Source organism: Arvicola amphibius, unplaced genomic scaffold, assembly GCF_903992535.2.
Source record: "Arvicola amphibius unplaced genomic scaffold, mArvAmp1.2, whole genome shotgun sequence".
Lineage (NCBI taxonomy): Eukaryota > Metazoa > Chordata > Mammalia > Rodentia > Cricetidae > Arvicola > Arvicola amphibius.
This window is the reverse complement of record NW_024582317.1, coordinates 206,860-218,010: the sequence shown is the minus strand read 5'-3', so window position 1 is coordinate 218,010 and position 11,151 is coordinate 206,860. Positions and strand designations below refer to the sequence as shown.

At 36.9% G+C, this 11,151-nt stretch overlaps 1 pseudogene; it reads left to right on the top strand.

Annotated features, from left to right (window-relative positions):
- The first annotated feature begins 9,083 nt into the window (after positions 1–9,083).
- On the top strand, positions 9,084–10,514 carry LOC119805832 (annotated as a pseudogene).
- Positions 10,515–11,151: the final 637 nt, after the last annotated feature.

Sequence of the window (11,151 nt, the reverse complement as noted above, 5' to 3'; positions counted from 1 at the left end):
ATAAAAAAGTTAAAGGTATACACATTGAAGAGATGATAAGTATATCTGCACTAAGTATATTATACTAAACCAATAGCCATAGTAAACCTTGTTTTACTCGTACACTTCTTGTGACTGTGAAAGTTTAGTGAGAGAAGCAGTTAGAGTTGAGTCAAGTGGCAGTTGTTCTGCAGAAACCTTGATATCTATACCACAACTCTGTGAGGAACAGCAAGGCAAACCCTGTGAATTCAATGTGGAAATCTTTTATTTGTTATTCTTCTTCACTACGTATACCATATGTTACTCCTGATACAAGTGTATGAGCATAGGGATATAGAGAGATGTAGGATACCACTGTCTAAGAACAATTAGATAACCAGTAGTCCCCATTTTGAGTATATTTGTTTAATTTGATTCCATATACAAGTAATTGGTTTTTGACCCTAATTGTTAATACATGAACAAAATCACACTGAAAAAAAGCCCTATTAGTTCTAGAACTGTGCAAATACTTCTGAGTGTGCTAGTTCATATAGCATATGCAATATGATTCATAGTATAGGAGAATTCATGAATGTTAAAGCTCTTGAGTTCATCCAGTTCTCTTCACATTTGTATAAAATATCATATAGAAAAAAGTTTCTGTGAACGTAAAAAGGTAAGCCATAAAAGAAAGGAATTTACCATTGGAGGTATCTTTCAAGTTGCAAAGCAGTACCTAATTAAAGAACAAAACATGAGTTTAGATGCAGTTATAAAAACTAAGTATCTGATTATTTTTTATAATCGGAACATATAAAATTAATTCATACAAATGTGTAGGCACAACAGTGTATAGAATGTGGTAAAGCTTTTATACGTGCCAATTATCCTTGCAGGATTGAAAGAATTCAAGCTGGAGAAAAACTTTCAGTATATATTCAGCGTGGTGAACCCTTGACACATGTCAGTAACCTTAAATGGAATGAAAGAACACATACTGGAGAGAAACCCTATGAATGTATTCAGTGTGGGAAGGCCTTTGAAGCTCAGAGTAAACTTCAAAACCATAAAAGAACACATACTAGAGAGAAACCCTGTGAATGTAATCAGTGTGGTAAGGTGTTTGCATTGTACAGTGCTCTTCAATACCATGGAAGAAAACATACTGGAGAGAAACCCTATGAACGTACTCAGTGGGTAATGCCTTTGCTCAACACAGTAGTCTTCAAAAACATAAAAGAACACATACTGGAGAAAAACCATTTGAATGTAATCTGTGTGGTAAGGCATTTTCAGCTTTAAGTAATCTTAAAAGGCATAAAAGATCTCACCCTAGATAGAAACTCTTTGAATGTGATCAGTGTGCTAAGAGCTTTGCACAACACAGTGATCTTCAAAAGCATAAAAAAACATACAAAACAGAGAAATTCCATGGATGTATTCAGTGAATTAAAGTCTTTGCAGATCACAGTAACCTTCAAAGGCTTAAAAGAATAAGAAACAGTATTAACGAAATCAGTGTGATAAAGCTTTTTCATGTCTTATTCATCTTCAAATGCAGGAATGTACACATACAGGAGAATAACCATGAATCAAATCTGTGTGGTAAATCCTTTGTCACAATAATCTCCAAATATATTAAATAAACCATCCAGGATAGAAACTGTGAATTTGATGAATGTAGACTTCAAAAACATGACAAAAATCATACTGCAGTGAAACTTTATGAATAAATTCAATGTGGTGATGTTTTGTAATTTATGCACGAGTAAAACTTTTTGTGTGTAATCAATTTGATAAAGCTTTTGCAAATTACAGTAGCCTTTGGGTACCTGAAGAAGGACCTGGGAGCTTATTCTAAATTATTTTTCAAGATTCTAAGCGAATACACTTACAGTCAGATAAATAACAGCATTCATTCTGTAGAAAAAAATTGATAGTGTCAATAATCTGTTCAATATGATAATAGTTTATTTTGTTTGCACTAGCAAACTAATGGACAAAACATAATTTTTGAAGTTATGAAGTACTACAGGCAGGAAAATTGTTCAGTCAAAGGAATCACACCCTTGTACTAAAAATTAGATCCAAAGGAAACAGTTTTGTCCCTGAATCATGAGCTAGTTATAGAGACAACATCACCCTGAAAACAGAGCCAACAAAGTTAAAAGAGACAAGTGAAAGAAATCTTGGCTCTCACACTAGAGCCAAAGAAACACACTATAACCCTTGTCACTGAGCACAAAACAACCAATCTCTGAGCACAAAATCCAGCCCATGTCGCTGGTTTTTCAAGTTCAAGGATTGAAATGCTGACAGTTCCCACATTCAAAATCTCCTAGGAAGAGATCTGGTTTGTGAGAAGCCCCTATATTGAGCCATATTCTCATTCATGTTGCAGCTGTCCCCTTTCCACCCTGGCAGAGGCAGTCACTATCTTCCCTCCCAAATAAATCTCTTGATTGAGATTTTTTGAAGAACTTCTTTCACTAGAAGGATCAGAAACTCCCTAGTGGAGTTGAATGAGAATAATTGATACTTCTACTTGGAAACTCATTTAACCAAGGAGCACAGCAGCAACGGACACCTTTTTGGGGGCACTCTATTAGAACAGATCAGTAACAGATATTTCTGCTGCAAAAATTCTCTTTAGTTATGGAGTGTATCCCAGCTGTGATGGCTCTCTCTCAGAGAGGAACATTATAGCCTCATATAGTGGGTGGTGCCCTTCCTTCTACAACTGTAGGTGGTTCCTGACTCAAAAGCAGTAAGGGGTACCTTTCGCTCAGAACTGTAACTCTTGGGTTATGAATGTGAATGGGTAATGACACCCTTTTAGATTTTATACTTCTCTTCAATTGCAAGGCATAGTAATTCAGGTATAACTATTTACGGATGTGTACTCTTGTGTTTTTGTTTGTGATATAATCTCTATTTCAATGTATAATGCATTTAATTTGCCCCTTGATTCTAGAAGATAAAAGGATCACCATGAAAGTTCCATGGCAAAAATTGTCAGACATGGCACCTAAAGCAGGAGTTAAAGAACTCACATCCTTAATCTTCCTCATGAAGCAGAGAGTGGAACTGGAACTAGTGTATGGATATAAATTCTCATAGCCTACTCTCAGGGACATTATTTTTCCTTCAGCAAGTCCTAATCTTCCAAATGATACCAGGAACTTAGAAGGACTAATTTCTCTTACTTCAAGCTTAAATTTGCTTTCACTTTACATGAACCAATTCATGAAGAAAAAACTCTGTAAGTGAGCAGTCCAGATGCCTCGACCCTTCTTTCCAGTAATTAATGCTTACAGGAGAAAAATGTTCATGAGTGAAAAATGTTTAGTTAAAAAGTTGTTTTAATGGTAATATGTGCTGTATGTGTATGGTTTATATTTTAATGTGCATTCTATATCCTGAGAAAATTAAGACTTTTTGATCTTCTTGGAGCAGGAATTACAGCAAGCTGTTTAAAATCTGACCTTAGTCTTGAATGAACATTTCTAGTCACCTAGCCATGACTCTAGTGCTGTAAATGTTTTAAATTCTATTTATGTCACTTTTAAGTCTGAAATAGGAACAAACAGATAAAGAAGAAATTCTTATTCACGACAAAAAATTGTTAATGCCTTTAAACATCACAGATTTCTTTAGGTCCAAGAAAAAATATTTTTCGTCATACCCTTGCAGGAAGTAAATTATGCACCATGTTTTGTAGTGATGAGGAGAGCACGCCTGCTTTTATTCCCACCCAGCTCCTGCATGGCTAGGTTAACACCCGAAATAACAACACACAAATTGTATTCATTTAAACACTGCCTGGCCCATTATCTCTAGCCTCTTACTGGCTAACTCTCACATCTTGATTAACCCATTTCCATTAAATCTGTGTAGCACCACAGGGCTGTGGCTTACCAGGAAAGATCCTAACCTATGTCTGTCTCGGGCTGGAGATTCATGGCATCTGTCTGACTCTGCTTTCTTTTTTCCAGCATTCTGTTCTGTCTACTCTGCATATCTAGGCTGCTGTCCTATCAAAAGCCAAGGTCAGTCTCTTATTTGACCAATGAAAATAACACATAGACAGAAGACCCACCCACATCAAAGTTTAGTCATGGACTGATGGAGGGAGATAATTGCATTGTGGTTTCTATTTTGAAACATTTGAGGTAGTCACTAGAGTGCTGTATATGTGGCAACCCATTTAGTGAAGTTTATTTTGTAGACCTTCCTCTCATGACTTTGTTCATTTTCTGTTGTGCCTGTACTTGTGATAGGTATTTCTGCTGTAAAGTATATAAGAGAGCACCTATCATATAATTTTCCCATTGGTTATGGAAATATCAGGATGATGGTTTGTGTTTCTGATTTGATTTTCATCTTTTCACAAATTTCATTGAAATTTGTTGTTTGGTATTTGTCTTACCTTGGATGTCAGTAATGATTCAGGGATACATTTGAACTCATGATGCTCATGTCTTACTCTTGATTACAAGCCCAAGTGTAGATGATGACCTCCGGAATGTAGTGGTTTTCAAGAGAAATTAACAATGTTAATAATAAAATGACTGAAATAGTACAAGAAACATTAAATACCCCCTGTGTGGTATGCAAAGAAGGTATTTTCATCTATCTGATATGGATGCAATAATTTATGAGAATCACAAATAACTGTGTATGTAAGTACCATAGCTTGATGTTCTATAGGAATTGAGGTAAGGTTTCTATCTTTTTCACAACAGTGCTTTCCCTCTGAAGCCATTTCACTGGTGCTCAAATTTAATTTGAAGAAATATTACAACAGTAATTTGTTCATTTTGAGGAGTAGGGATTTATTTATAACCTTTCTCAGAATCAAAATTATACACCAGGAAATTGTTCTCATTTAGTAAAGTCCATTGCTGCTAAGTCTGATGACTTGGGTTCTCTCTCTCCATTATGCAAAATACTTCTACAAATTTTCTCATATTTCAATACTTTAGCAGTTTCACAACACACTCCTCCTACAGCTCATTCAATGAATAATTTTTAAATCAAAAGAAGTGCCATTGAGGTCATTTTCAGCCAAATGACACCCTAGGTTTAGTCATTAGAACTCACAAAGAGGGAGTAGATCATAGACTCTTGTTAGTTTTTTTTAATCAGTGTTACATACACACCATTGCACACCTGTATTCACACAAACACACTTCAAAAATTTTTAAATGGATGGAATTAACAATGCAAAGAAAATAATCCATTATTGAGAACAGATGAAATGATTTGGTCATTTAAATTAAAGAATTTAAAGAAACATTACTATTCATCAAAACAATGATGCTCCCTTTTAAAACTTATTTTATCATTTCTTTCTGTGAGTCAATGATAACTTTTTTAAAAACACGTATTTCTGCTGGACTTAGACATGTGATGGAGGATTCCCATTGGCTAATAAAGAAACTGCCTGGCCCATTTGATTGGCCAGCCCTTAGGTGGGTGGAGTAGACAGAACAGGAAGAAGGAAGTGAGGTAGATGGCTCAGTCAGATACCACGCCTCTCCTAAGTGAGACTGCCATGCCTCTCCTGAGAGAGAGAGATGCCATGAAGCCAGCCACCAGGTCAGGCGTGCTGAATCTTTCCTGGTAAGACACCACTTTGTGGTGTTACACAGATTATTCAATATGGGTTAGTCAAGATGTGAGTAAGAGGCTGGAACTAGTGAGCCAGGCAGTGTTTAAAGGAATACAATTTGTGTGTTGTTATTTTGGGTAAAGCTAGCCGGTGGCCGGGAGCTGGGGTGGTGGGAAGGCGGCCCGCAGCTCCACACTACAGACATGCATGGCTATAATCACAGTAAATGGGAGGGTGTGTAGGACCAGTCTTAGTGAGTCCAGCTTGTTCCCCATAATAAATTCCTGGCATCCATGGCTATGTGGAGATATCCTATCTCAAAAATTTCAAAAGAAAATGTCTATCTTAAATTATGGAACTTTTCCTAATAAAATCTGTCTGGGCTAAGATTGATTTCAACCAAACTTTTTTATCTTTATTCACATAAAGAGAACTGTGATAACAATAAAATAAGCAATATAGAAATTACATTCCCACTCAGTACATCAAATCATTTCAACGCCATCTAGAAGGCATTTATATCCTTCATTTGCTAAGAGACAGAGAAACAGTGGGACACCTTCACCTTCAGCTTTATAATGACATATGTGGGACCTGGAGACATGTCTCAGCAGTACTGTTCTTCAGTACCCAAGTTTGATCCATAGCACCACATCTGATGGGTCAGAATTTTTTGTTATTGAAGACCCTGAAGATCTGGTGTATTCTTCTAGCCTCCTAGAGTACCAGATATGCAAATGCTGAAAAGAAAGGTATGTATTTGACTCTATATTTTAAGTAGGTATTCTTCCTGTGCCTGTTATCATCAAAAAGAGTTGAATTTAATTTAGATATAAAAGTTTGATCAGTGGATATACCAAAGTTATCACAGATACCGGGGGTGACCCGAAGATGGTGTCTAATCCCCTGTGACCGGATGTACAGATAGTTGTGGGTGCTGGGTCTCAACATTAAGTTCTTTGGATGAGTCTTCAGTGTTCTAAGTGTTGAGTCTTCTATTCAGCCTCAAGAACATGTCATTAATAACAGTGAGGTGGGAAAGGCTGATATAATAAGCTCGTCTTTTCCTCAGCCTTGATGAGCCAGAAGAAATAAAAGATAGATAGCACCTGAAACTAACGTAGACTTTACTTTGTTCTTTTTGAATTTCTGATCATCATGCATCCTCAAAAAGATAGTTTTGCTTTTTAAATCTCCATCTGCCTAAGTGGTTAGACATGCCTTCTCCTGTCCCACTTTTGTTACTTGTTTTTGTTGTTGTTGTTGTTGTTGTTGTTTTGTTTTGTTTTTCATGACAGGGTTTGTCTGTAGCTTTGGATCCTGTCCTGAAACTAGCTCTTATAAAGCAGACTGGCCTGGAAGTCACAGGGATCCACCTGCCTCTGCTTACCAAGTGCTGGGATTAATGCCTGGATTCTCCAAACTATTTTTAAATTGTTCACAGTATAATCTTGGGACTTAACACAAAAGAGACTTCAAGATGACCGTCTATGTGGAATGCAAAATCTGCTCCAGACTGGCTCATTTAAAATTAACCATCCCAGATGCATGCTGTTATTACAGAAATTTTGTTTATTAAACTTTTAAGTTTATGGAATGATTAATGCAGAGGAAGGCATATTAATTCTAAAACTTCAGTATCTCCAGTTTGTAGAAAAATCATTCTGAACCAAAAGTTCTTATTTTGGATCATGTAGTCTTGATCCCACTCCATTGTTCCCCAGGAAAATGACCTTGTTCTTCTCATGATTAAACCAACTAAATTCTGAAAATAAACAACTCAATCACCATTCAGTTATAAAATTACAAATTTGAATCATGTAGTCTACTGTCCCTTTTAGTAATAGAAAAAGGATTTGTGTGTGGAGCATGGTTTCTGTCTTTAGACCTTAATAGGTGAAATAATTTACTGTGTACACTATAGGGGAAACAACCTGGGCAAACAGTTGTGGAGTCACCGTTGTGAAATAAGATATGATTGTAGATGGATACATGATTTTGTTATTTCCCAGCATGTATTGATGCATGTCAGGTAAATGAAGTCAAGGTAGATTTCTGTATACAATGTGGGAAGGCTAATTGAACCAATTAATATGGAATTTCTAAGAAGGTACTCTCATATACAGATATGTTTAATGTTGCTATTATTGATATATCAACTAGCTGTAACTGCATATTTCAGGTAACAGGTCTCAGCAGCTAACATTACATATAAGCACAGGGTAAATTAATATCGTATTACTGCCATTCCCTGTGCCACAGAATGATTTTCTCTTTTGCAAAGTCAGTATAGCTATGTGGTTTTTTTTTCAGTTATACTGGTTTTTTTAAAAACAATTATGAGTTTCAATTTTTATGTCTGATTTCCTTTAAGTTTATCCTTGCTCTAATCTCTTATTTCTTTCTGTTCCCCATTGCTTTCAGGTCATTAAGAATTTCTTGTTTTCTCAAAGTCATGTTGATTATTGATGTCTATTTAGAGCAATGTGTCCTGTAGATTAGGCTTGCCTTACACTATGTAGTTGAGAATTCCATTGAACACATAATCCTGCTTCTGCTGCCCAGTGCCAGAGAGAAAGACCTGCAACTGCTTCAAGGCTGGGCCTTAACTGGGCAGTGAGAAGGAAAAATAGACCAGTAAATGAATGCCCTCCTGTGTAAGAATTGAGTTCAGTGGCCAAATTATAGCACATGTTATCACAGCATAAAAACGCATAGACAAGAAGCATAAAAACTTCCCTCTTTCGAAAGTATTGCATATTAGAAATAAGTAGTTAAGTTGACTGGTTGAAGTGTAATCTGAAATAGTATTATTAGTAAAATTCCAGAGTCAGATGTTGGGGAAAATCTGACAGAAAAGACAAACAATCCAGCAGCCAAATTCACCTTTTAGCTCTCCAAATCCTTGGACCCAATGGGGGATGAGATCCTCTCCCCACCCATCTTATATTCCTGTCTTCATCTCCCAAATGCTGGAATTAAAGGCATGAGCCACTTCCTGCCAGATCCTCTGGTCCACTAGTGATTACCCCCTGCCTCTAATCTCCAGGCAAGCATTATTTCTTGAAACAAACAGAAAATATCATGTAGTAATTGATAAATGTCCTGACTGGTCATTTCTCACACCCACAGACAAGGAAATTTAGAATCTGGATAAAGAATGGCGGTGGTGGCGCACGCCTTTAATCCCAGCACTCGGGAGGCAGAGGCAGGCGGATCTCTGAGTTCGAGGCCAGCCTGGTCTACAAGAGCTAGCCCCAGGACAGGCTCTAGAAACTACAGGGAAACCCTGTCTCGAAAAACCAAAAAAAAAAAAAAAAAAAAAAAAAAAAAGAATGGAACTTACTATGGAACCAAATTACAGAAGACATCTAATTTGAACCAAATATAACTGGATAAAATTGTACGCTCCTGCCTAAAAGAACTGTTGTTTTATAGGTTTAAGATGAACATCCTAGAATTGTGGATGTCTGTGTAGTTTTGCTGACAGTTCAAGTAACCTGAAATGGAAAGCTCTACAAAAACAGAAAAATATGAAAAGATGTCCTTTGACAAGGAAAAAGTGCCCATAGATTCTGAAACAGAATCTCTCCCAAGTGTTAATGAAACCATTGCTGCATCTGGACCAAGGCTTTCTGAGAAGACTCCTATGTGCCAGCAAGTAGATAAAACCAAAGGCAGGAAAGAATTGAAGGTGATCTCATGGAGGAAATTCGAGTGTTGTGTGAGGACTCCCCATCCAAGAAAAGAACCCTCGAGTGTTGAAACATGAAGAAAATGCTCGGTGATGATGGAGGTATTTCAAAGAAAGGAAACTGGAAGGGGGTGATGTTTCCAAAGACGAGCCTTTCTCTGGAGGAACCACCTAGGGAAACAGAAAACTAGAGTCCGAAGAAGTTGCAGAAAAGCAGAAAAAGCTGGAGGAAGTGGGTTTGGAGAAGCGCTGTCAGAGTCGCATTTTTTACCTAAGAAACTTTAATAATTGGATTAAAAGTATCCTTCTTGGGGAATTTTTAGAAAAGGTACAGCAAAGGAAAAATCGTGACATTACTGTTTTGGACCTAGGATATGGAAAATGTGGAGATTTGCTCAAGTGGAGGAAGGGGAGAATTGGCAGGCTGGTGTGTGCTGATATTGCTGATGTTTCTATGAAACGGTGTCAACAGCGTTATGAAGACATGAAAAGTCATCGTGATAATGAATATATTTTTAAGGCAGAACTTATAACTGCTGACTTCTCAAAGGAACTTTTGGTTGAAAAATTCTATGGTCCAGAAATGTGCTTTGACATCTGCAGTTGCCAGTTTACTTGCCATTACTCCTTTGAGTCCTTGGAGCAAGCTTATATGATGCTTAGAAATGCTTGTGGAAGGCTTAACCCTGGGGGCTATTTTATTGGTACCACCCCCAATAGCTTCGAACTGATAAGATGCCTTGAAGCTTCAGAAACAGAATCATTTGGAAATGAAATATACACTGTGAAATTGCAGAAGAAAGGAAGTTATCCTTTATTTGGCTGCAAATATGACTTCAACTTGGAAGGTGTTGTGGATGTCCCTGAATTCTTGGTCTGTTTTCCATTGCTAACTGAAATGGCAAAGAAGTACAATATAAAGCTAATATATATATATATATATATATATATATATATATATATATATATATATATATATAACATTTTGGGAGTTCTATGAAGAAAAGATTAAGAATAATGAAAACAAGCTGCTCCTAAAACGAATGCAGGCCCTTGAAGGCCCTTGAGCAATACTCTGTAAATGATAACTCAATCCTGGCCTGGGAAAAGGTCGGAGATTACACACATGCTGCTGAGTACATGAAGAACAGTCACGTAAGGTTACCTCTGGGAACTTTAAGTAAGACAGAATGGGAAGCTAAGAGTATCTACTTGGTCTTTGCCTTTGAGAAGCAGCAGTGAGCAGTTTGTTGCCTCAGAGCAGCACCCCATCCTTACAGATGAAACAGACCATCTCAGATACATTTGACAGCTGTTTATTTTAGGAGGAAGTTCTCAATGTGTATAGGATGCTGCCAACAAGTCCAGTGTATAGATTGGACACTGTCTGTGACAAGTTAGCATTGTGTGTGTGTGTGTACATAAGAATGCTTCATCTTTAAGATCTATTTTTATGTAATAGTCTAAGAATTGGTTCCCTCTGCTATCAAAAATGTATAACAAAGCATATCAGAGCACCCGACATCTCCCCAGTGCTGTGACTGGCTGAGTGTGTTTACAGAGTTGAATTTACAACATCGGTAGAATTGGCAAAGGAGGGCTGGCTTGCCACTATGCACTCCAAGTTTTGTTACAGTGTTTTTCAGCATGAAATGAATTGTGTTCTATACATTTGAATGTAAGTGTTCAGTTATATATTGCTAAAGTTATATGATTAAAACTTGATATTAGATTGTTATTAAGAGCTACCTGGCTAAATTTTGACTATGTTTCTATAAATAAAAACCCGTTTGCTAATACTATGAAATTCTGAGACTCTATAGAAAATTTTAGATGGCAGCATAGATATATTGTGGAATGGTTTGGTATTCTGTTAAGA